General features: G+C 45.9%; 1 protein-coding gene across 5 annotated transcripts in view; it reads left to right on the top strand.

Annotated features, from left to right (window-relative positions):
• Positions 1 to 4,068: 4,068 nt before the first annotated feature.
• FBXO17 (F-box protein 17) overlaps positions 4,069 to 23,951 on the top strand; it is a 30,311-nt gene continuing 10,428 nt past the window's right edge. For 2 of the 5 annotated variants that reach the window (XM_072751998.1, XM_072752025.1), the window contains exon 1: positions 6,537 to 6,660. The gene's annotated coding sequence lies outside the window, so the exon portion shown is untranslated. Of the gene's footprint in view, positions 4,163 to 4,470; positions 4,563 to 6,447; positions 6,661 to 12,699; positions 12,787 to 23,951 lie in introns of those variants that run through there. The other 3 variants (XM_072752007.1, XM_072752012.1, XM_072752017.1) reach the window with 3 other exon arrangements.

Raw genomic sequence — 23,951 nt, 5'->3', positions numbered from 1 at the left:
TTAAAGGGCAGCCCGGGTGGCTCAGCGGTTTAGGGCCGCCTTCAGCTCAGGGCTTGATCCTGGAGACCCAGGATCGGGTCCCCAATCGGGGTCCCTGCATGGAGCCTGCTTCTCCCTCTGCCTGTGTCTCTGCCTCTTTCTCTCTCTCTGTGTGTCTCTCATTAATAAATAAATAAATAATTTTTTAAAAAAGAAACAAATTTGAAGCCACGGTGTCAGCACATTTGTGACATGCGTCAGCACAAGTAATTAGCTTTATAATCATTATTAGATCACACGCCAGCTTTGTCTGCTCGCTGGGTCCTTTACAACATCATTTGCAGGCATCTGATACTAGAAGGGCGAAGAGTTGAAGGGGATCGCATTTGGCAGGGGTGTTTAAGTGGTTAGGGAAATCTGGTTGAGAGGAATAAGGGTTTAATGATTTTTTTTTTTTCAGAGCACAGAGATGAGTTAGTATTCCTGCCTGTACACAAGGCCCATGGATGGTAGAGAATCTAGAAGCATGGCAAGATGGCTGCTTGCATGCATTATTGGTGAATAATGGGCAATTTTGCAGTAGCTAACATAATTTCATGCACATACCTTATTTTAAGTATCGCTTTTTTATGGAGATAGAATTCACAGAACAATAATATTAATCATTTAAAAGCGTATGACTCAGTGGTTTCTAGTATACTGACAACGCTGTGTAGTTATCATCACTAATTCTAGAACATTCTATCACCTCATTCCCGGCAATCCCTGCAGCCCCTGGCAACCACTAATCTAGTTTCTGTTTTTACGAATTGGCCTATTCTGGTCATTCCACATAAAAAGAATCAGTACAACACGTGGTCTTTTGTGTCTGGCTCCTTTAACTTGTCACACGCTTTCAAGGTTCATCCATGTTGTAGCATGGATCAGTACTGCCTCCTTTTTACGGCCAAATAAGCCATTCTGATCATTCTACTGTATTATATTTACTCATTAGTTCATGGAGATTTTGGTCTTTCCTTCCTTGGGCTATTATGCATAATCTCGTTATGAACATTTGTGGGCAGCCCTGGTGGCTCAGAGGTTTAGTGGCACCTTCAGCCCAGGGCCTGATCCTGGAGACCCGGGATCGAGTCCCACGTCGGGCTCCCTGCATCTGCATGGAGCCTGCTTCTCCCTCTGCCTGTGTCTCTGCCTCTCTCTCTCTCTTTCTCTCTCTCTCTGTCTCTCATGAATAAATAAATAAAATCTTGAAAAAAAAAAAAGAACATTTGTGTGCATGTTTTTATGTGGACTTATGCTTTTTCATTTCTCTTCAGTATACACCTCAGAGTGGAATTGTGGGTCATGTGGTAGTTCTATGTTCAACTTTTGGAGGAACTAGCAGAATACACCATTTTTACATTTCCACCAGCATTCGTGTATGAGGATTTCGATTTGTCCACCACCTCAGCAATACCATTATTGTGCCTTTTTAAATTTATTTATTATTTTTTTAAATTTTTTTTGTTATTGTGCCTTTTAAAAATTATGGCCACACACATATCTCTTGACCCAGCAGTTCTATTTCTAGAAATGTATACTGTGTGATATAGTCCACATCAGTAATAAATACACTAGGGGCACCTGGGTGGCTTGGTTGGTTAAGTGTCCGACTCTTGGTTTCAGCTCAGGTCTTATATCATGGGTTGTGAGAGGGGCCCCGGGTCTGGCTCCCCACTCAGTGGGAATCTGCTTGGATATTCTCTCCTTCTGCCCTTTCCCCTGCTCGTTCTCACTCACTTCTCTCTCTCTCAAATAAATTTTTCTTTTTTTTTTTTCAAATAAATTTTTCAAAAGGGCCTTCTTCCTTTAAAATACTTTTTTAAATAATAAGTATGCTAGATGACTCACATTGTATTTGGTAGCCGTGTTTCTAATAGCAAAATATTGGAAATACCCTACATCTCTGTCAGTAAAGGACAAGAGAAAAATAGGTATGTACACACAATGGAGATCTGTGTGGCTGTAGAAGAAAAAAAAAGGAAACTCTCAAAAAAAATAAAAAATAAATAAAAAATAAAAAAAAAGGAAACTATGTTGTATTAGGGCAAAAGGATGAAATTATATATTTTTAAAAATATTTTATTTATTTATTCATGAGAGACACACAGAGTCAGAGACACAGGCAGATGGAGAAGCAGGCTCCACACAGGGAGCCCGATGTGGGACTCGAACCCGGAACCCCGGGATCACGCCCTGGGCTGAAGGCAGACGCTCAATGCTGAGCCACTCAGGCATCCCTAGGATGAAACTATATTAAATAATAAACTCAGAGTGTCAAACAGGGGTTGTATGGTATGTTATTGTTTGTTTAGAGTGTGTATTATGTGAAAATTCTTGTATATGTATAGAAAAGCTCTGCAAGAACATGTCACAATCCAGGGCAAAACTGGGAGCAGCTGAGGGCAGAGGCAGAAGAGAGATCAGCACTGGAAACCTCTTTAATACTTTTCAAATTTTATATAATACATGATATGATCCTGATAAAATAAATACACTGAGAAAGCTTTAAAACACTGGAAACTAGGGGCGCCCGGGTGGCTCAGTCGGTTAAGTGTCTGTCTTTGGCTCAGGTCATGATCTCAGGGTCCCAGGATCGAGCCCCGCATTGGGCTCCCTGCTTGGTGGGGAGTCTGCTTCTCCTTCTCCCTCTGTCCCTCCCCTTGCTCATGCTTTCTCTCTCTCTCACACACACACACACACATAAGTAAATAAAATCTTAAAAAAAAAAAAAAAAAAACATTGGCAGCTAAATAAAACTTGCGTGTAGACCTGATGTAACCCGGAGGCTGCCAGCCTATGACATCTGGCTTGTCCATTCCGACCCTCATTCGTAGGGAACTGACAACACAGTGAGACCGCTAGGGGACTTCCTCTGATCGCTCAGGAATTGTCATCAGGAGATGCTTCTGCACCCTCACTGGTATAAAGTGAGAGAAGAAAAAGATAAATCAACCGACAATGCCCAAGGGCTTGGGAAGGGAGCTGAATTCATTTCCTGTTGCTGCTGCAACAAATTACCATACCAGTTTTAAGCCTTAGTGGCTTAAAACTACTGAATTTCTCCTAGTACAGTTCTGGAGGTTAGAGCCCCAAGTGACTTTCACTGCGCTAAAGTCAAGGTGTTGTCAGGGCTGGTTCCTTCTGGAGACACTGAGTGGAGAGCCCAGTGTCCTCGCATCTCTCGAGCTTCTAGTGGCCACCTTTACTCCTGGGCTTTTTTTTTTTTTTTTTTTTTTTATTGGAGTTTGATTTGTCAACATATAGTGTAACACCCAGTGCTCATCCCATCAAGTGCCCCTCTCAGTGCCTGTCACCCAGTCACCCCGTCTCCCCACCTACCTCCCCTTCCACTACCCCTTGTTCCTTTCGGAGTTAGGAGTCTTTACTCCCAGCCAGATAATCTCCCCCATCTCAAGATCCTTAACTCAATGACATCTGCAAAAGCCCTTTTGCCATGGAAGGTAATATTCCCAAATTTCAAGGATTAGGGCATGGATACGTCTTTAGGGGGTCATTATTCGGCCACTGTGGAGACCATCCACACACCAGAGATTCTGACACATTTCTGGGAGACCGACCAGGTAAAGGCTTGGGAACATGATCCAGAGTGAGGAGGTCATTGCATTCAGGAAAGGGCTGCAGGGAAGAGGGAGCCTGGTACGACCAGAGTTGCAGGGAGTAGGTAAGAGTGAGAAAAGACAGCCAAGGGGGGCTCAGATGTTAGTCTGTACCTCGGCCTCCCCTCTTCCCCAGGCCACCCAACATTCACATACAGGAAAATAAGAACCAGAGGGCAGTTCCTTAAAGAGATCCAGCTCTCCGATAGCCTGAGATGCTAACTAGGGTGGGTGCTGGCTTCTGAAAAAAGCCAGTCCTAGTCTGGCACTGGTGGAGGCCGGGAGGGCAGCGCCAAGCGGGGCTCCTGGCCTCTCACCCACCCACATGTGAGGCCAGGCTGAAGGCAAGGCCCACACCCAGACACAAAGCTGCCATTCATGCTCCAGCTCAGGCCAGAGGCCCGGAGGGAAACAGTCCAGCTTTTGTAACAGGAAGCACAGCCCCATCGCCTACAGACACTAGCCTTGTCGTCATCTGAGTTTGGCAAGGAGCAGGCAAGGATCACCACAAGGACCCAGTCGAGGTGGGCACGCTGTATTGATATGGACTTTTTTGAAAAGTACTGGCCAGTTACCTGGTATATATCCCCTGATTATATATATACAATTATATATAAGTATATATTATATATACATTATATAATTATAAATTATATATTATATATAAATACATATGGTAGTTATTATATTATATATTTTATATATTATATATTTTATATATTATATATATGTATTTTCAATGTCTGATTGTTTTCTGGTAATTAAATGTTAACTTTTTTCCTCCTACAAGAATTCTGCATTCTGCATGGGTAATTTTATGTGCTTTCTCTAGTGTCACATCAAGAGATCCTTGACATCATGCTGTCCATCTATTGGGGATATTGTTTGATCATTTGGTTACGAGGGTGTCACCCTCCTCACTAGGTAGGTACATTTTTCCCGTTAGCAATGAATAAGTCATCAGCTGGATAATAATTCTGGACTGTTCTCCAACATTTTACCAATGGTTTTAGCATCCTTTGATGATCCAATTTTTTTTTAAGATTTTATTTATTTATCCATGAGAGAGAGAGAGAGAGAGAGACAGAGGCAGAGACACAGCCAGAGGGAGAAGCAGGCTCCAAGCAGGGAGCCGGATGTGGGACTGGATCCTGGATCTCCAGGATCAGGCCCCGGGCTGAAGGCAGCGCTAAACCACTGAGCCACCCGGGCTGCCCTGATGATCCAATTATTTTACCGGGGACCCTCTGTGAGGTTTCCCCCTAATTTATCTGTAATAAACCGCATTATTTGATGAAATAAATTGTTTAGTGCCTGTAAACTTGCATAAACTATGTAATCCGCACCTGGTCCACAGTAGGTGCTTAATAATGGTATCAGTTTTAAAAATCATCGCTGCCATTGGTTACGCACAAACCGACCTGCTTCATTAATTAGGCCCCCAAACTCTCCAAACAGTAAGACACGGCTAAAATGACATCAGGTTATTTATAACTTCTATTCCATTAAGTGTGTAGTCCTCTATATGCGCTTTGAAACAGAAATACCACGTGGTGGTGGAGTACTGTGTGCACCCCGCTGGGAATACTGCAGAACCCGTATATGGTATAATCGTTCCACAGCCTTCTAAAATTAAAAAAAAAAAAAAATCCGCACTCCAAACCATATAGTTCTAAGTCTTTCAGGTAAAGGACGGTGTGTGGATCTGTACTAAAAATACGACCAATAATACCAGAGTTTTACAACCCACAGTAGAAAACGCTTCTTAAGGCGGTTGGTATCAACGAGAGGTCACGTTCATCCGGCGCTGCACGCGCAGGTCCTCGCTGCATCCTCACGATGGCGCTGCGGCGCCTCGCTGGGTCTCCCCGCAGAGGGGACCTGGGGAACCCACGCTCCAAGCCTGGCCTGCCCTGTGACCCCCGCAAACAAGAGACTTGCAATGCGTGCAAAGGCCACGTAACTCCAGGCCTCAGTGTCTCGTGAGCGTCGTCCTCGGGTCACGCATATACAGCCTTTATTTAGCACGGTGCCTGCCACGGACTGGGACTGGCCGGGGAGGCCTGGCCTTCAGAGGGGTGGCTCTGGGATGCCCCCAGGTCAGTTCCTGGAGGTCCCCTGGGCGATCGAGGGCAATCGCAAGGAGCTGGGACGGCCCAAGGGGGCAAGAGAGAAATGGGGCGGGCCCCCATCCCTTACTGGTAGCTGAACCTCGGGTTAGTTCATAGGCCTACAGGTGAGGGGTGCGGGCGGGTTTCGAAAGTAGGGGCGCAAGGGTTGTGGCTGCTGCAGAGAAGTGTGTGTGCGGCAGGGAGGTTCCACTCAAGAACAGACCCGGGTCCTGAGACTCTACGCTGGGGACACGGCGTGGACGCGCGAGAATCCCTGCGGATGGGCACTTGACCCCGCGCCCCAACCCGGCCCGGGGTCGCAGGCACCGCTAAGCCGTCCCCGGCGCCCGCCAGATGGGGGAGAGACGTTTGAACGGCGGAGGCGGCTGCAGGCAGGAGGCCGGCATGAGAAGACCAGAACCGGGGGGAGGAGGCAGCTGGAACCGGGCCCACCGCGGAGGCTCTCGGGGAGGTGGCCCTCGCCCGGCGGAGGTGGCTGCGGTGGGCACCGGGTGTCAGACCGCACGGCGCCCGCAGCAGGTCCCCACGTGGGCCACGTGCCGGCGCTCCAAGGGGCGGGCCCCGGGTCCCCGAGCGCGGGGGCTGCGTCCCCTCCCCGCCGGCCTCCGGCAGCTGGGCCCTCCCCCGGCGCCTGCAGCCTCCCGGATCCCGCCCCTGCCTCGCGCCCGCCCGCCCGCCGCAGCCGCCCGCCCGCCCGCCGACCTCCGAGCCGCCGGCCCCCGCGCCCGCCGCCCGGCGTCCTCCCCCGCCCCCGCAGAGGGCCGACCGCCCAGGCCGCGGGTCCCGGGGCTCCCTGGGCGGGGCCGACCCCAGGGAGCCCCCTGACTGCCTCCCAGAGCGGGGTGGGGAAAGGGATCCTAGCCCGCCGCCGCCTCCGAGCTGGCCGCCAGGTGAGCGCCGGGACAGGTAGGGACGCAGGTCGGGCCCCGTGTCCGGTCCGCACTCCCAGCTGGGGGAGCCCGGGGAAGGACTTCAGCCCCGGACCCGGCCGGCAGGGGCGGGTCCCCCGGAGTCCCGTTCCCCAGCGCCCCCTGCCCGGGCCCCGCCCGGGTCCCCGGCCGCGCCAGCCAACTGCGCCCCAGTGAGTCCAGAGTCAGGTTTCAAAGGCCCCAGGTCGTACGGAAAGGAAAGGGCTTTGCTTTTAAAACGGGTCTGCGGACGCCCCCGCCGTCCACTCCGCTGCTCCCCAGCCGAGGCCACCCTGGGATAACCCTCCCCCCGGGCCCCCCCCCCAAAAAAAAAGTCCCCGATCCACACGTGTACTCGGCAGCCCGCGAAAGGCCAGACCACTTTTCTGATTTCTCTCCTCGCTGGCAGCCCCTTCGCCAAATCGGTGAATCAGAAGCCTCCGAGCACCGCTTCTTGATTTAGCAAGTTTGTTTTTAGCTGCGGCCGCTCTTCCCAATTTAAGATTTGTTCTTCTGAGTTAACTTTTGCAGCGTTGAGTAATATTTTGCAACGCTCCGTATCTCGTTCCTGTCGATCTGGAGCCTCCAGCCTCGGAGAGCATCCAGTAACCTAACACTTTGGAAAGTCCGCAATATTAGGAACCTCCTTGTAAAAGAAATGCTTTCTGAAGGCCCCCAGTAGGACACGAGAACCAAAGAGCACTGAGGCCCACAAAGCTCTGCGTCGAACCCAGCCCTTTAAACAGCAGCCCCGCAGTCCGCTAAAATTTTATGTAATTAAATAACTTTTTCAGATATGGCAACAGTAACTCGTGATCTGTGGTGCTTCGGCTTAAACTTTTGCTCCTTTTTGTTCCTCTGGTAGTTACTTACAGTCCTTTAAAGCAAACCCTGGGATTATTTCTTATTTTGTCAACTTTTAGACAATGTCCAGTAATCCCTTGCTAAAAATAGATGGAGACAGCTTTCCTGGTCTCCGAGTCTCTCTCCTCCCTGTGTAATCCCACATTACTTGTAGCTTCTCTATTGGCTGCCTTTGTAACATCAAAAAAGAAAAAAAGAAAAAAGTTTGTTTTTTTTAACGTGTTTCTTGTTCCATGAAATATTTATAGGATCTGTTGACTCCCCATTTAGTGAGGCCTGGCAGAGGAATCTGCCTTAATATTTTTTTAAATAAAGTTTTTATATTTATTTAAATAGTAATTTTTTCATCCAATCAAGTCATATTATGTGGTTTGTAAATCAAATAGAAACGAGTCTACCTTTTTTCCCCCCTATTATAGAAGCACTGTCTCTTTAAGAAAATAGAAGGAGGGGTAGTGTTTTAGACTCAAAGGGATTAGGGGGACATGACCACCCCCAGCTCTGTGTGAGTCCCCAGTTTTGTCAGAAATCCCTACAAAAGTCCATGGAAACAATGGGGAAAATCAGTCATGGAATGAATATTAGATAGCAGAATGGATGTCTCTTAAGAAATGGTGTTCAGTGGTAGTGTAGACCTATAGTGCCCCCTTATTCTTTCTTTTTTTTTTTTTTAATCTTTCTTTCTTTCCTTTCTTTCTTTCTTTTTAAAGATTTTATTTATTAATTCATGAAAAGACACAGAGAGAGAGGCAGAGACACAGGCAGAGGGAGAAGCAGGCTCCATGCAGGGAGCCTGATGCAGGACTAGATCCCGGGACTCTGGGATCAGGCCCTGAGCCAAAGGCAGACACTCAACCAGTGAACGACCCAGGCATCCCTCTTTTTTCTTTTTTGTTTTTAATTCAATTTAAGTAACATATAGTGTATTATTAGTTTCAGGGGTAGAATTTAGTGATTTACCAGTTGCATATAACACCCAGGGCTCATTACCCCTTACTCTCTCTTAGAAGATGCACGTCAAAGTGTTTAAGAATTCATCAAAAGATAGAAAGCAAATATGGCAAAACATGGAACATAATAGAGATGTGCATTTTAGTCTCCATTCAACTTTTCCATGAAACTTTTATGATGAAATTGGGGGAAAATAAAGTAAGACAAAGTAGAAACTAAGAAGGAGATCAAGACATATTTACGTACGGTGCCACAAACTCTGGAGTCCTCCACACCCAGGTTCAAATCCCAGCTCTGCCCCTTGCGTGTCAGGTGACCTCGGTCCATGGCTCCACTTCTCCAGCCTGTTTCCCCAGCTCAAAACTGGACCTGTTTGTGAGACATCTGTGAAATTGTGTAAAGCCCTGGCCCCTTGTGTAGAGCAGTTGTTGCAGTTAACCGTAGCTATTAGTTGTGAAGGATTTTTCTTAACTATCATAGTGTGCTATGCTAACATCATAACCACAGTTGGGTCCTTCCTTCTACTCTTTTTTTCTAGAGATAGGCTTTTTTAAAGATTTTATTTATTTATTCATGAGAGACACACACAGAGAGGCAGAGACACAGGCAGAGGGAGAATCAGGCTCCCTGCAGAGAGCCTGGTGCGGCACTTGATTCCAGGACCCTGGAATCACGCCCTGAGTCAAAGGCAGACGCTCAACCATGGAGCCACTCAGGCGCCCCAAGATAGATTTTTTTAAGTAGGCTCCACACCCAACTCTGGACTTGAACTCACGACCCTGAAATCGAGACCTGAGATCAAGAGTCGGCTCGCTACCAGCCTGAGCCACCCAGGCACCCTCAGATAGATTTTGAACTTGGCATTTTCTTTTTCTGTTTTAAAATTCAACCAATGGCTCTGATCTTGCCATTGGTCTTTTTTTTTTTTTTTTTTTTTTTGCCCTGCTGTGTTTGGTCCTGACTTCCTAGGCACTGGTCCCCTGAGCACCCCCTTCCTGTGGTGAGGTTTCAACGACGGCATGATGCTGACACGGAGGTGAGGTGGGTGCTCCAATCCCACCTCACCTCTGTGACATCCAGGGCCAGGCCTGGATCTCACTTAATTTTCCCGTAACCACAAAGAGTTGGGAATTATTAGAAGTTCACAGTGTCTTATCTAAAACTTTGGGGCCCAGATGTGTTGGGGAAGTCAGACTTTCTGAAGGTGAGGCAAGTCATGGGGAACCCACTCTGAACATTACAGAAGACCCCTGGGGGCGCCGGGGAGCACCGTGTAATCAAACACACAGGTATGGCTTCGGTGAAATGCGTGTTCATACTCGGTGGGATAATCAAACCTCACATCAGTTTGGCTCATTTTTGCCACCAAATGGGTCTGGGAAAGACTTCCAGTTTTCAGAGCTTTTTGGATTTGGAGACTGGAGAGAGGATTCTAAGTGTACCTGCATTTCTCATTTTACAGAGAGGAAATTCCACTCAGAGAGGGAAGGTCTGATCTCCCCAAGGTCATGAGCAAGAGTTCGGGGTGGGGCTGAGCCAGGGGTGACTGACCACAGAGGACCTGCCAACATTCACCTCCACCCCAACCCCCTCCTCTGAGGCCTGTCACCAGCAATTCCCCAAAGCAATGTCCTTTGCCTGCCTTGTGATGCCTTCTCGCCCAGAAATATCATTGCTGCCTCCTGGGAATGAGATGATGTGCAGAAAGAATTTTCCGGAGTGCCTTACACAAAGAAAGCACTCGGCAAATGTGAATTATAATTTGTGCTAAGATGCGATGAGACCATTTCCTTCTGGGGTTCGATAATATCAGTGGTGTTTATCGAATAGCATTAGTAGTTTTTAAATGATGAAATATAACATCCACACACGAGAGCTTTCCTGTGTGCGTCGGGTTAGCAGCCTTCTCCCTCCCGCGGGGGGACCACCACCCTGACTTTTATGATACTCATTTTCCTAGTTTGCTCTTCTTTATATGATTTTAAGACCTATGTGTTCATCTATAAACAATATTGGATGAGGTTAGCCTGTTTGTGAACTTTCTGAGAGCAGCACCCTTGGTGTGAGTAGACAATTTAGCAACCAAGCCAGGAAATTACCCTAGTTGCCCTGGGACTGTAGGTATTGTAGACCAGGACGCCCCAGGCAACTCAGGCTGTCTGGTTGTCCTAGGACTCACACTCTTGGTGCCCTGTGTGTCTGGCTGTCTTTAACCCCAAATTAAGCTTTTGAGGTTCATCCAGGTCGGTGTGGATGCTTGTTAATTCCTATTTATTGCTACCCAGCGTACCATTCTGTGACTACCTTAATTTACTTATACATCCTACAGTGGATGGGCATCTGGGTCATTTCCAGACTGGAGCTATTAGAAACAGTCGTGTCATGAATATTCTAGTATGTGTTTCCTGGCTCTGGGGTCAAATTGCTGGGTCAGGGGACAGGCATATTTTCAACTTCAGTGAAAAATGCCCATCTAAGGGTGCCTGGGTGGCTCAGTCGGTTAAGCATCTGCCTTTGGCTCAGGTCCTGGGGTCCTGGGATGGAGCCCCGCATCAGGCTCCCTGCTCGGAGGGAAGCCTGCTTCTCCCTCTTCCCTCAACTCACGCCTGCGCCCATGTTTGCTCTTTCTCTCAACTAAATAATTTTTAAGAAATTTTAAGAAAAAATGTCCATCTCCTCTCCAAAGTGGTTAGACCAATTTATACTCCCATCAGGACTATATGTGTGTTCTCACTGATAGCATTTTAAGTAAATGATGGTGATGATTTGCACTGCTTGGTTGACTGGTTCGTTGGTTTAAAAAGAAGCATGTTCTGGGATCCCTGGGTGGCGCAGCGGTTTGGCGCCTGCCTTTGGCCCAGGGCACGATCCTGGAGACCCGGGATCGAATCCCACGTCGGGCTCCCGGTGCATGGAGCCTGCTTCTCTGCCTCTCTCTCTCTCCTTCTCTCTCTCTCCTAACTCTCTCTCTGTGTGACTATCATAAATAAACTTAAAAAAATATATTAAAAAAAATAAATAAATAAAAAATAAAAAGAAGCATGTTCTTTATTATGCACCACGTTCATCGCACTCAAGTTAAAATACAGCAAAAGGAAAAAAAAATACAGCAAAAAGCCGAAGGAACTTTACTTCCCTTGTCACCCACACCGTGGCCCAGAGGGCACGTGGGTCACCGAGGGGGGTAATAATGAAATGACAGAGAAATAGAGAGTGGGATCCAGAATTAGCTGTTTCCACGTGCATGAGAGACTGTACTTAGCCTGCTGTATGCATTCCCCTGCTTCCCCCCTCCACCAATTTTTAATAACTGTACTTTTTAAAGGTTATGTGCTATTGACCTTTGTAACTTCAGATTTTCTTTTTCTGTTTTAAAACACTTCTTATTTTTCGTTCTGGCAACTTTCACTTCTTATTTTTCGTTCTGGCAACTTTTGATTCCCATGATGGGAAGTAGCTGAGCCAAGCGTCCTGGTCTCCCCTCCCCCCCGACCTTCGTTTTCCCATCTTTTCCCATCTTTTGTTACTTGTACATTTATTTTCAGTGTCAAGGTTGATAACGTCTACAGTCTGTTCCGTTACCATATTTAAGTCTTAGAGGCTTTCACTGTAGAGTTTCCAGGGTTTTTGTGACAGCTTTAGTGAGATGTAATTTACATACCATAAAAGTCAGCCCTTTAAAGTATACAATTCAGTGATTTTTAGTGAATTGACAGAGTTGTGCAGCCATCACCAGTTTTAGAGCGTTTCTGTCACCTCCAAAATATCCCTTGTGCCTATTTGTGGTCACTTCCCTGTTCCCAAGCCCAGCCCCAGGCGACTACTAATCTTTCTGTAACTTTAGATATGTCATTTTTGGACATTTCGTATATATATACATCATACAATATGTGGCTTTTTTTGTGTGTCGGGCTTTTTTCACTCAGCATGCTGTTTGGGGGGTTCATTCATATTGTAGTTTGTACCCATACTTCATTCTTATTGCTGAACAGTGGTCCATTGTATGGATAATCCACATTTTGTTTATCCAATCATCAGTTGATGGACATTTGGGTTGTTTCCAAATAGATAATGCTGTGAACACGTTTTTGCGTGGACACATGTTTTTATTTCTCCTGGGTAGACAGTCTAGTGATAGAATTGCTGGGTTTCATGGAATGCTTATGTTTAACTTTTTTTTTTTTTTTTAATGTTCACCCTTTGAAGAAACTGCGTATTTTCCAAAGTGGCTGTACCACTTTACATTCCCACCAGTCAACACGTGGTGGTTCCAGTTTCTCCAGGTTTCTCCAGGTACTTGCCAATTTTTTGAACAATAGCCATTCTGGTGGGCCTGAGATGGTGTGTCCTTGTGATTTTAATCTGCATTTCCTTAATGACTAATGATGTTGAGCATCTTTTCATGCGCTTGTTAGTCATATGTATATCTTCTTTGGCAAAATGTCTCTTCAAGTTTTTTGTCTATTTTTAAATTGGTTTGTTTGTCTCACTGTTGAATTTTAAGTGTTCTTTATATATTCTGGATATGAGTCTTTTATCAGATAGATGATTTGTAGGTATATACTGCCAATCTATAGCTTTTCTTTTCATTTTCTCAGTGTTATCTTTTGAAGTGCAAAAGTTCTCGATTTTGATGATGTTGATGATGATTTTGATGATAAAAAAATCAATTTTTTTCCTTATATGAATCACACTTTTGGTGTTATATCTAAGAAGTCTTTACTTAACCCAAGATCATGAGATTTTTTTCTTCCCATTTTCTTCTAAAAATTTTATGGTTTTAACTCTTGCATTTAGGAGTGTGGCTTATTTTGAGTTGATATTTGTGTGTGGTATGAGGTAAAGGCCTAAACTCATCTTTTTGCATGTAGATTTCCCATTACCATATGTTGAGAAGACAATCTTTGTGCTAAGAGACCAGATCTTAAATGTTCTCATCACAAAAAAGAAATGATAATTAAGTGACGTGATTAGAGGTGTTAGCTAATGCTAAAGTGGTAATCATACTGCAATATTTAAATATATCAAATCAACACATTCACTTTAAATTTACACAAAGTTATATGTCAGGTATATACATAGATATAACCTTTTTCTTCTGAAAACTGATAAACAGATCTATCTAAGGAGAATGCCACTAGCCTCCAGATCAAATGGATTCCTTTTTCTTGAATTTTGTTAAATGGACATAACATGGATACAGTTAGGGTATATCATAGTTGGACCATGACTTTCCTAAGCAGTTTTTTGTTTTTCCTGCAGTTTGTCATAGCTTTAATGCCCCCTCTTTTTTTTAAGTTTTTTTTTTTAAGTAATCTCTATACATGGGGCTCAAACTTACAACATGTCTCGAGCATGAAGAGTCACATGCTCTATGGACTGAGCCAGCCAGGCACCCCTTTAATTTTTCCCTTTTGAGAAAATTATTTTTCTGTTTCTAATTTATCCAATCTATTTTTGGGAATTTTTTTTCTTCTAGAAGACAGTCTTCCTTTTATAATATCTTGTTCTTACTGTGTTTTGGATATCCTCTCTAATCTACATTACCCAGGGCCAACTACATAATTTTCAGGGCCCAATGCAAAATGCATATGCGGGCCCCTTGTTTAAAAATGATTGAAAAAAAAATGATTGAAAATCTGGGGATCCCTGGGTGGCTTGGCGATTTGGTGCCTGCTTTCAGCCCAGAGTGTGATCCTGGAGTCCCGGGATTGAGTCCCACGTCAGACTCCCTGCATGGAGCCTGCTTCTCCCTCTGCCTGTGTCTCTGCCTCTCTCTCTGTGTGTGTGTCTCTCATGAATGAATAAATAAAATCTTAAAAAATATATATTTTTAAAAAAATGATTGAAAATCTCTGGTTTGTAATAACAGCATTACAACAAGCATGGAGCCCCTGCAGGTCACATCCCCATGAAGCCTAAAACTAGCCTTGTGTACTAATTTCCTTTTTTTTTTTTTTTTTGAGATTCATTTATTTATTCATGAGGGACACAGAGAAAGAGGCAGAGACATAGGCAGAGGGAGAAGCAGGCTCCATGCAGGGAGCCCAATGTGGGACTTGATCCCAGGATCCCTGGACCACGACCTGAGCCGAAGGCAGATGCTCAACCACTGAGCCACCCCAGCATCCCATTGTGTACTAATTTCCTTATGTGTTCACTTGGCCCTCTGAAGAGTTCTGTTTCCTCTGGGGTCAGTTCACTGTAATTCTGCCTATTTACCTTAATACTCCTCTTTCAGGCTACTAGTTTTCTTCAAGCATCTGGTGATCCTTGCTTGGCCAATCACATTTTCAGACAAACAAGGGGCTGGGTGACTTTTTTAAAGTAACTGGTATGATGGGGTGCCTGGCTGTCTCAGTTAGTAAAGCATGTGACTCTTGATCTTGGGGTCATAAGTTCGAGCAATGTGGATTGGGTGTAGAGATTACTTAACAAAATAAATTTTTTTTTTTTTAAAGTAACTGGTATGAAATTTGGGGCTATTATAAATACAGTTCTGCTTTCCCACTGGCTTCTTTGTCCAGTCGAAGGGATGACTGAGAACTCTGTGTTTTGAGACAACACTTATTAGTGTCACCATGGAGCAAGCCAGTCTTTGCTGGGAGCTCACTCTCAATTGCCAGAATGGGAAGGGCTACTTTCAGGGACACCAGCAGCCTGGGCACTTCCCTGAGCCTCATGCAGTTCCTTTAGAGAACAGTCATCCCGTATGGTTTTGTTTTTCCTGTGTGTGAATGTTGGGCAGCCTGAGATCTATGCAGCAAAACATGAGGGGGGTGGAGGGCGAGCAGGGAGCCCATAGCATGGTTTTTTCAAAGATGGGCAACCTCTGTCCTCACTCTGCCCTCTCACTCCTGACTCGCACTCCTATCCCAGCCTGGGCTCCCCCATCTTTGGACTCCTGACCGTGGGTCCCTTACCCCACTTTGAGTTCTGTCCTGGCCCCTACACTTTGTCTGCTTTATGTCTTTCTGAAATCTAGTGACATTTCTTTTTGGTGATGGGCTTCTTTCTGTTCACTTTCCTTTTTCATTCTTTTGCTGTCCCTAGAGAGGATCCCTTTGAGAAGATCAGACTGCCCAGATTCCAATCCCCACTCCACTTCTGACTGCTCTGTGACCTCATGTGAATCATTTTGCCTTCCTGGGCCTCAGTTTCCTCATGGTGTGAAAATTAGCTGGGATAGTACAGAAGTCACAGAATGGCCACACTCATTCAGCTCCTGGGTCTGCAGATCTGTCCTATCTAGCCCATACTGTGCTTTAATTGTTGTTGTTGTTGTTGTTGTTGTTTTCTAATGCATTGCTAACACTTAAAAATTGGGTGATTTTACATAAAAACTGGGATCTCTAGTTTCTTTTGGAAAGCTGGAAGATGTGGCCAAAGTGGGCCCGTCTTTCTACGTGGTAGTAAATTAGCCAGAGCGAGTATTGGCACAGCCTTCAGGCTAGCTGTACCCTCTGGCTTGCCAGTCTCCACTACTCCCTGTTTGCTTCTCCCAGCGGCCTCATTTAGGATACTGCCTGTCTGTTGTAGGCATTTGAACTTGGTATTCCTGGAATACTATTTCCAGGATATACTATTTCCATAGATATACTATATCCATCGATACACGATATCTAGCACAGGACCAGGAGGCAACAGTGTGAATAGGGGCTCAAATCCAGCCCTTGTTCTGATTGCTAGGCCACCAACCCCAGGGCTGCATTCACCCAGAAGGGATGCCCTTTAAAAAAAATCTATCCATGATTTTTACCCAGGGAGCACCTGGGTGGATCAGTCAGTTGAGTGCCTGACTCTTGGTTTCAGCTCAGGTCATGATCTCAGGGTTGTGAGACTGAGCCCCAGACTCTTGGTTTCAGCTCAGGTCATGATCTCGGGGTTATGGGAACTAACCCGTCATCCAGCTCCATGCTCAGAGGGGGGTCTGCCACCATTCTCCCTCTCCCTCTGTCCCTCCTGCTGCTTATACTACCCCTGTACACTCTCTCCCTCTGAAATGAATAAATTAATTTTTAAAAATCTACCCAAGACTAATAAAAGCTAGTATAGGCCCTGGTTATCAATAGCTCAGTCTGCCTTCTTCAAGAGGAAGCCACACTAAATCTTTGAACATGCAAACAATTCTAAAGAGCAAAGAATTTTGATCTTGTCTTACTGCTGATTCTTATGTAACCCATATGTTGCAGTTAGAAACAACGTCAGCACTACAGTTCAAGAGCAAAGGCTTAAAATTAATAAGGGAAAATGTCAGGTAGAGGAAACTCTCCCGAAGGCATGATAAACAAGCCATTCTGTCGAAAATTAAAAAGACAATTGACAATACCAGGTGCTGGCAACCGCTGCTGCTGCTGTCTTACGTTGTTGATGGGAATGCAAATGGCACAACTGTGCTGAAAGAAATTATTGGGTGTTTTCTGGTAAAGTGAAATAAACACTTACTATATGCTCCAAGGATTTCACTCCTAGGTATTTACCCACGAAAAATGAAAACGTATGTCCACACAAACCCTTGTACGTGAGTGTTCATTGCAGCCTTATTCAGAATAACCCCAAACTAGGAAACAACCCAATGTCCCTCATGCTGAGTAGGGATAAACAGATTGTGGTTTACCTGTTCGGTGGAATAGTACTCAGCAATAAAAAGGCTCGAACTCCTGATTGATACGTGCAACAATGTGCATGGATCACATAGATGTTACCCTGAAGGAAAGAAGACCCGAGGAGCCTATACTGTCTGTATCACAGTCCAGTCGGGAGACTGAAACCACACAGTAATTAGACGGGAGAATGTTTAATATGCAGAATTATTCATTATGGCAGGGAAATAGCTACTAAGAAATCAAGAGAATGCTAAAGAATATAGAAATAAGAGACATAAGGAGCACCCACTACCTCTATGATCCAAGATAGCTTGAGAAAGGTGACAGTCCCAGACCCTGGTCTCATTCGAGAACTCTTGCAGGAGCCTCACAAGGTGCAAAGGAGTCCCTGTGGTGCTTACACCTTGAACGTGATGGAAATCCATCCTCTGGAACTTGCCAGAAGTCTGTCCCCCTGGGATGTTTGGGAAGGCACTTCCAAGGAAGTGCCTCATTTCAGGCACTAGGAAACTGCCTGAGGTGGGTGCCAGGGCAAGGTTGGCTTGCACTCTGTAGTAGGAGGGGCCTGAGAAGAGGCCTGCCCTGGGGGAACCAAGACTGGAAGCTGGAACCAAAAAAAAAAAAAAAAAAAAAAAAAAGCTTCTTTCTGTAATGTTCCTTTGGCTCCCTCTACTGGAGAAACTCAACACGTCAGCCGGCACAGGAGCACAGGAAAAGTATTTTTGTTGATTTGTTTTTTTTTTTTTTTAGGAAAAAAGATTTATTAATTTTTTTTAAAACATTTTATTTATTTATTAATTAGAGACACAGAGAGAGAGAGAGGCAGAGACACAGGCAGAGGGAGAAGCAGGCTCCATGCAGGGAGCCCGACGTGGGACTTGATCCCAGGTCTCCAGGATCACATCATGCCCTGGGCCTACACCAGGTGCTGAACCACCGAGCTACCCAGGGATTCCAGGAAAAAAGATTTAAATTGGTCAAATTCCACAGTCTGGCAACTTGGAGTTGGAAGGCAATTGATAACCAGCACATTATATGATTCCATTTATTCCACGTTCCATTTATTCTAGAAAAGAATGGTGACACTGACAGAAAGATTAGCGGCGGCCCTGGGGTGGAAGCGATGGTGGAGGATTGGGTGTGTGATGGAAACGTTCCATATCCCGCTTGCGGGGACGGCTACACGGTCATATACAGTCACAACTGAAATTGTACACTGGAAATGTGTGCACTGCATTGGATGGAAGTTATACATCAGTAAAGATTATTTTTTAAAGAGATCCCTTCTGGGAAACATAGGGCTGGTGCAGAAATATAAATAGACACGCACACGTGTGCGAAAGCAGAGCAGAGATGCACCCCAAGTCCCCCCGCCGAGGTAGCCCAGCTTACACTGTGCTGCATATCTCTCCGTGAGGAATCACTGGAGGTAGCACCATTGGCATTGGCTTGGTGGCTTGCTCACTTATTCTCTCTGAGGAGGTCACGTCCAATGGGGGTGGCATGGGGAATTGGCAGGCTTTAGAGGGGGCAGTGAGCTTCACATGTGCCACTCATCTTCGGTCCTAACTCTTTTAGGTTATCAAATCCTCATTCTCAGAACAAAACTTCTCAGTTGCTTCATTACCTTTGGGTCTTATTCCTTGAGTCCCGAGCCTGGCTTCAGGATATTATTGCTCATAGCAACCCTGTTGGGAGGTAAAAGCAGTAGTTATCCCCATATCACAGACAAGAAAACTGAGGCTCAGAGGTCAGCAGCCTACCTCCGAGATGCCCAGGAAGAGGCAAAATCAGGATTTGATGCCAGATTACCTGCTTCCAGTGGGAGCTCCTGATCACCACCTGTCCTGCTGGGGGCAGCTGCCCCAGGTCCTGAAAACCCTTGGAGGCCCCTTGCCCTCCACAGATGGGTCCTAACAGGCTTTATGGGTACTGAGTCTTCGACAGTTGGGTCTTTTCTCTCCCCATGACTGTATAATGAAAAATTTCAAGCATACAGGAAAGTTGAAATAATTATACAGGGAATAAACACTGACTCCTAAGGAGAGATAGTGACGATAACCCACATATTGTTTAGCCTGATCCTGAAGTATCACTCCTCCTAGTAATGCTTTGGTCAGTCTTCCATATTCATGAAACAAAACAAGTCAGTGAAATGATATCTCAAGTACAAAAATGGATAAAGGGGCACCTGGGGGTGCTCAGTGGTTGAGCATCTGCCTTTGGCTCAGGTTGTGATCCCCGAGTCCTGAGATCGAGTCCCACGTCAGGCTCCCCACCGGGAGCCTGCTTCTCCCTCTGTCTATGTCTCTGCCTCTCTCTGTGTGTCTCTCATGAATAAATAAATAAATAATCTTTTAAAAAATAAGGAAGGAGCTAAATTTTTTTAAATGTGGATAAATATCACAGCAAGAAAAAGTGTTGATAAATGTATAAGGGTTACCCATAAGTTATTTTTGTATATTATTAGCTGATAAAATCGCTTTTCTAAATCAACTAAAAACTGCTAAAATTAAGAAAGATAGAAATCCATACAAATTAAGTACTAAGGGATGCCTGGGTGGCTCAGCGGTTAAGCATTTGCCTTTGTCTCAGGGCATGATCCTGGAGTCCTGGGATCGAGTCCCACGTTGGGCTCCCTGCATGGAGCCTGCTTCTCCCTCTGCCTGTGTCTCTGCCTCTCTCTCTCTCTCTCTCTCTCTCTCTGTCTCTCATGAGTGAATAAATAAAATCTTTTTTTAAAATATCAGGTAATAAAATCATTAAATTCAAAAACAGCATATAAAATGAAGACCATTTAATGAATTGGAAGCCTTGAAGATGACATTCTACTATGTGGTCTTTGTCAGAAGTATGCAGTAGCTGGAGAGGCCCCATGGAGAGAGGGAAAAGCCTGTGGGCAGGAGCCCCCAGCTCTGCAGCCCCCCAGCTGAGTCTCCCCATCCCAGGCGCTGGGAGCAGGACCCAGTATGCCCTGAGATGACCTGGCCCCCCCACTGCCTGACGCCAAGGGCACTCAAGCCCCTGAGAACTGCTGACCCATGCCCGGGCATTTCCCAGCTCCAGAAAAGAAAAGAATCTTAAAATAATGGTTATTGTGAGTGTATTCCAGCAAACACACCATGTCAATGGTATCATCACTGAGTCATAGAGATATTTTGAGGCAAAACTTTCCAGTCACTGTAAAAAGGTATCTGGCCCTACACAATTTGAGGAAGTGCTGAGGAGAGATAAGCTAGCTCACTTGTTTCCAGGGGTGCCTTTGTTTTGAATATTTACTTGAGAGAGTGGGAGAGAGCACGAGAGGGAGAGGGAGAAGCAGACTCCCCGCTGAGCAGGGAGCCCAACCTGGGACTGGGACCCTGGGATCATGACCTGAGTCAAAGGCAAATGCTTAACCGACTGAGCCACCCAGGCGCCCTGGGCCTGGTTAGAATTTTTAATGCTGCCTGAAATTCTCTTGGCAGAGAATTTTTTTTAAGCTTTTATTTTTAAGTTATCCCTACACCCAACTCGGGGCTTGAACTCACAACCCTGAGATCCAAAGTCGCAAGCTCCACCGACTGGGCCAGCCTGGCTCCTCAACTGGCAGAAAATGTGTTGTTGCTCAGCACTTGTAGGCACCAGGACACGAGTCATCAAGTCATTGACCACAATCTCAAGATGGGAAAGATTCCAGAGATTTAAATAAAGCAAAATAAAGGTATTACATCAACAAAAATACCTGTAGTCAGAACAACTAAAACGGGGCAGCCCAGGTGGCTCAGCGGTTTAGCGCCGCCTTCAGCCCAGGGTGTGATCTTGGAGACCCGGGATCGAGTCCCACGACAGGCTCCCTGCATGGAGCCTGCTTCTCCCTATGCCTGTGTCTCTGCCTCTGCCTCTGTGTGTGTGTGTCTCATAAATAAATAAAATCTTTTAAAAAAAAAAAAAGAACAACCAAAACATGGAAGCAACCCATGTCCATCAGCAGATAAACAGATAAGCAAGATGGAATATTATTTAGCCTCAAAAAGGAAGGGAATTCTGACATAGGCTACAACATGAAGAAACTTAAGGCCATTACGTTAAGTGAAGAGGCCAATCTGTATGATCATTCCTCTTATGTGAGTTACATAGAATAGTCAAATCCCACAATCAGACAGTAGGAGAGTCGTTAGCAGGAGGGGTAGGGGTGGGGAGTGACTGTTTTACTAGGTGAAAAGTTTTAGAGATGGATGGTGGTGATGGTAGCACATGAATATGTTTAATATCACCAAACTGTCACCACTTACAACTGGTCAAGATTGGCATATTGTAGGTGATGTGAATTTTACTGCCAAAAAATGGAGAAAAAGAATTAGCCTCGTGGAACAGGCAACAAATGAAAATAAAGTAGATTTCTGAATTTTAAAATAATAATAGACCAGCAGTCAGGACTTAAAAACAGCGTGATTTTATTTTTTTTAAGATTTTATTTATTCATTTGACAGAGGGAGGGAGAGAAAGCACAAGCAGGAGGGGCTGCAGGCAGAGGGAGAAGGAGAACCAGGCTCCCCACGGAGGGCTCGATCCCAGGACCCTGAGATCATGACCTGAGCCTAAGGCAGATGCTTCACCGACTTAGCCCCCCGACCAGGCACCCCAAAACATGATTTTAAAACAAAAAAATCAAAGAAACGGTTTTCCTGAATTACATACTACACTCAAAGGAGATACGTATGCTTCATAGGCAGGAAGCGGGCAGTCAGGGTTTGAACCCTGGTCTGTGTCTGCCATCAGCGCGCCCTGACTGCTTCTCATCGGGGGCTCTTTTGGCATCTGGGGCAGGACAGGTCACTGAGCCTCGTCCCCTTTAGCTAGGGCCGCATACCAGTCTACTCACAACACAGCGGCCTAAAACCTTGATCTTATTATTTCATGGCTCTGGGGATGGGCTGGGCTCGGCTGCACATCTCAGGGGCTCGCTTGCAGGGCCATGGGACAGTGGCAGGGTCTGGGTCATTGGAAGCTTGTCCAGCCCTAGGCCTAGCATCTGGAATGAGACCCCGACAGCTGGGGCTCCCCAGGCCTTTCTCTGCCTTCACGGGGCAACCAGGCTTCAGGGGTGACTCGGGCTGTGGTGGCTGCAGTGTGCGCCTTGCTCTGGCTTGTGAGAGCCGATTGTGGGCCGCTCTGCAAACTGCACAGTCCAGGGACTTCGCGTTGGTAGCTCACGATCCGCCACGGTTGGTGTGTTTTCACAGACATCAGCAGCTGCTACGAACCCAAACTCTTCTTCTCCTAGACAGCTCGTTGGTAAGCACTTAGGAGCACTCCGCACCAGACTCAGGGTGCCCACGGCCCGTGCCCCGAGAGAGCCAGGCGGTGGCTGCATCTTCTTTTACAACCCGGCCTTGGAAATCACTTAGCAGTGTCACGTCTGAAAGTTGAAGCGGTCACAGAGGCCTGCTCATGTCAAGGAGAGGGGTGTGGACTCCAGGTCTTTTCTTTTCTTTTTAAGATTTTATTTATTTATTCATGAAAGACACAGAGAGAGAGGCAGAGACATAGGCAGAGGGAGAAGCAGGGTCCCTGTAGGGAGCCCAATGTGGGACTAGATCTCCAGACCCCGGGATCACACCCTGAGCCAAAGGCAGATGCTCAACCACTGAGCCACCCAGGTGTCCCTAAATGCCAGCTGATTATTAGCTATTCTTTTCCCAAGAACCATTTGGGAAACATCACAACCTCTGTCTTAAAACCTGTCATAACCAGTCACTCTGTATCAGGGTGAAGGGGGGTGTTTGGCATTTTGCCATGTCCATGGATCACTAGCCTGATACAAGCTTCTTTCTTTCTTTCCTCTTTCCTTCCTTTCTTTTTTAAGATTCGTTCATTTATTTGAGAGAGAGAGAGAGAGAGCGCGCGCACATGCACAACAGCTGGGAGGGGCAGAGGGAGAGAGAGAATCTCAAGCAGACTCCACGCTGAGTGCAGAGCCCAGCACGGGGCTCGATCTCACGACCCTGAGATCATGACCTGAGCCGAAACCAAGAGTCAGACGCTTAACTGATTGTGCCACCCAGGCACCCCTTAACAAAACCGTAATCAGCTTATTTAAAAAATAATAACAACTGTCATGAGTTGAGCACTTACAGACATTAGACAACATGACAAGCATTAGATCATTGAAGCCTCTTAACCCAGGGCGAGCTCCAATGATCGTTTTGCCCATTAAACAAGATGATGGGATTCCGGGAGATGACCCAGCTCCAGTGCTTAGCACAGGGGCTTCATAAAGGCCCAATAACTGTCACCAGTGAAGAAATTGTAGCTAAATGATTGTCATTCTTTCATGATGTGTAATAATAGCAACTAACATAATTTAGTGTTCAATATTAATTGAATCCCACTCTTATTTCTGAGACACCAGCAATCTTTCTTAAGTGCTTTACAAATATTAACCCGTTTCATCCTACAACAACCCCGTGCAGTAGGTACTGTTAACATCCTCGTTCTCAGAGCACAAAGGGATTCAGGGACATGGCCTTGGTCATGGTCCCTCTAGGCAGGGCCGGAACTGGAACCCAGGCTGGCTGGATCCAGGCAGGAGGTGTTCATTGATAGGCTACTCTGCCCTGATGGGGAAGATGAAATGACTTTCTCACCAGGTCTGAGCCTAGTCACTGAGTTCTTTTTTTTTTTTTTTTAAGATTTTATTTATTTATTCATGAGACACACAGAGAGAGAGGCAGAGACACAGGCAGAGGGAGAAGTAGGCTCCCTGTGGGGAGCCCAATGTGGGACTCGATCCCCGGACCCCAGGATCACACCCTGAGCCAAAGGCAGATGCTCAACCTCTGAGCCACCCAGGCATCCCTAGTCACTGAG

The sequence above is a fragment of the Vulpes vulpes genome, chromosome 1 (genome assembly GCF_048418805.1).
Source record: "Vulpes vulpes isolate BD-2025 chromosome 1, VulVul3, whole genome shotgun sequence".
NCBI lineage: Eukaryota > Metazoa > Chordata > Mammalia > Carnivora > Canidae > Vulpes > Vulpes vulpes.
The sequence above is the reverse complement of the archived record's forward strand: the minus strand, read 5'-3'. Positions and strand labels throughout refer to the sequence as shown.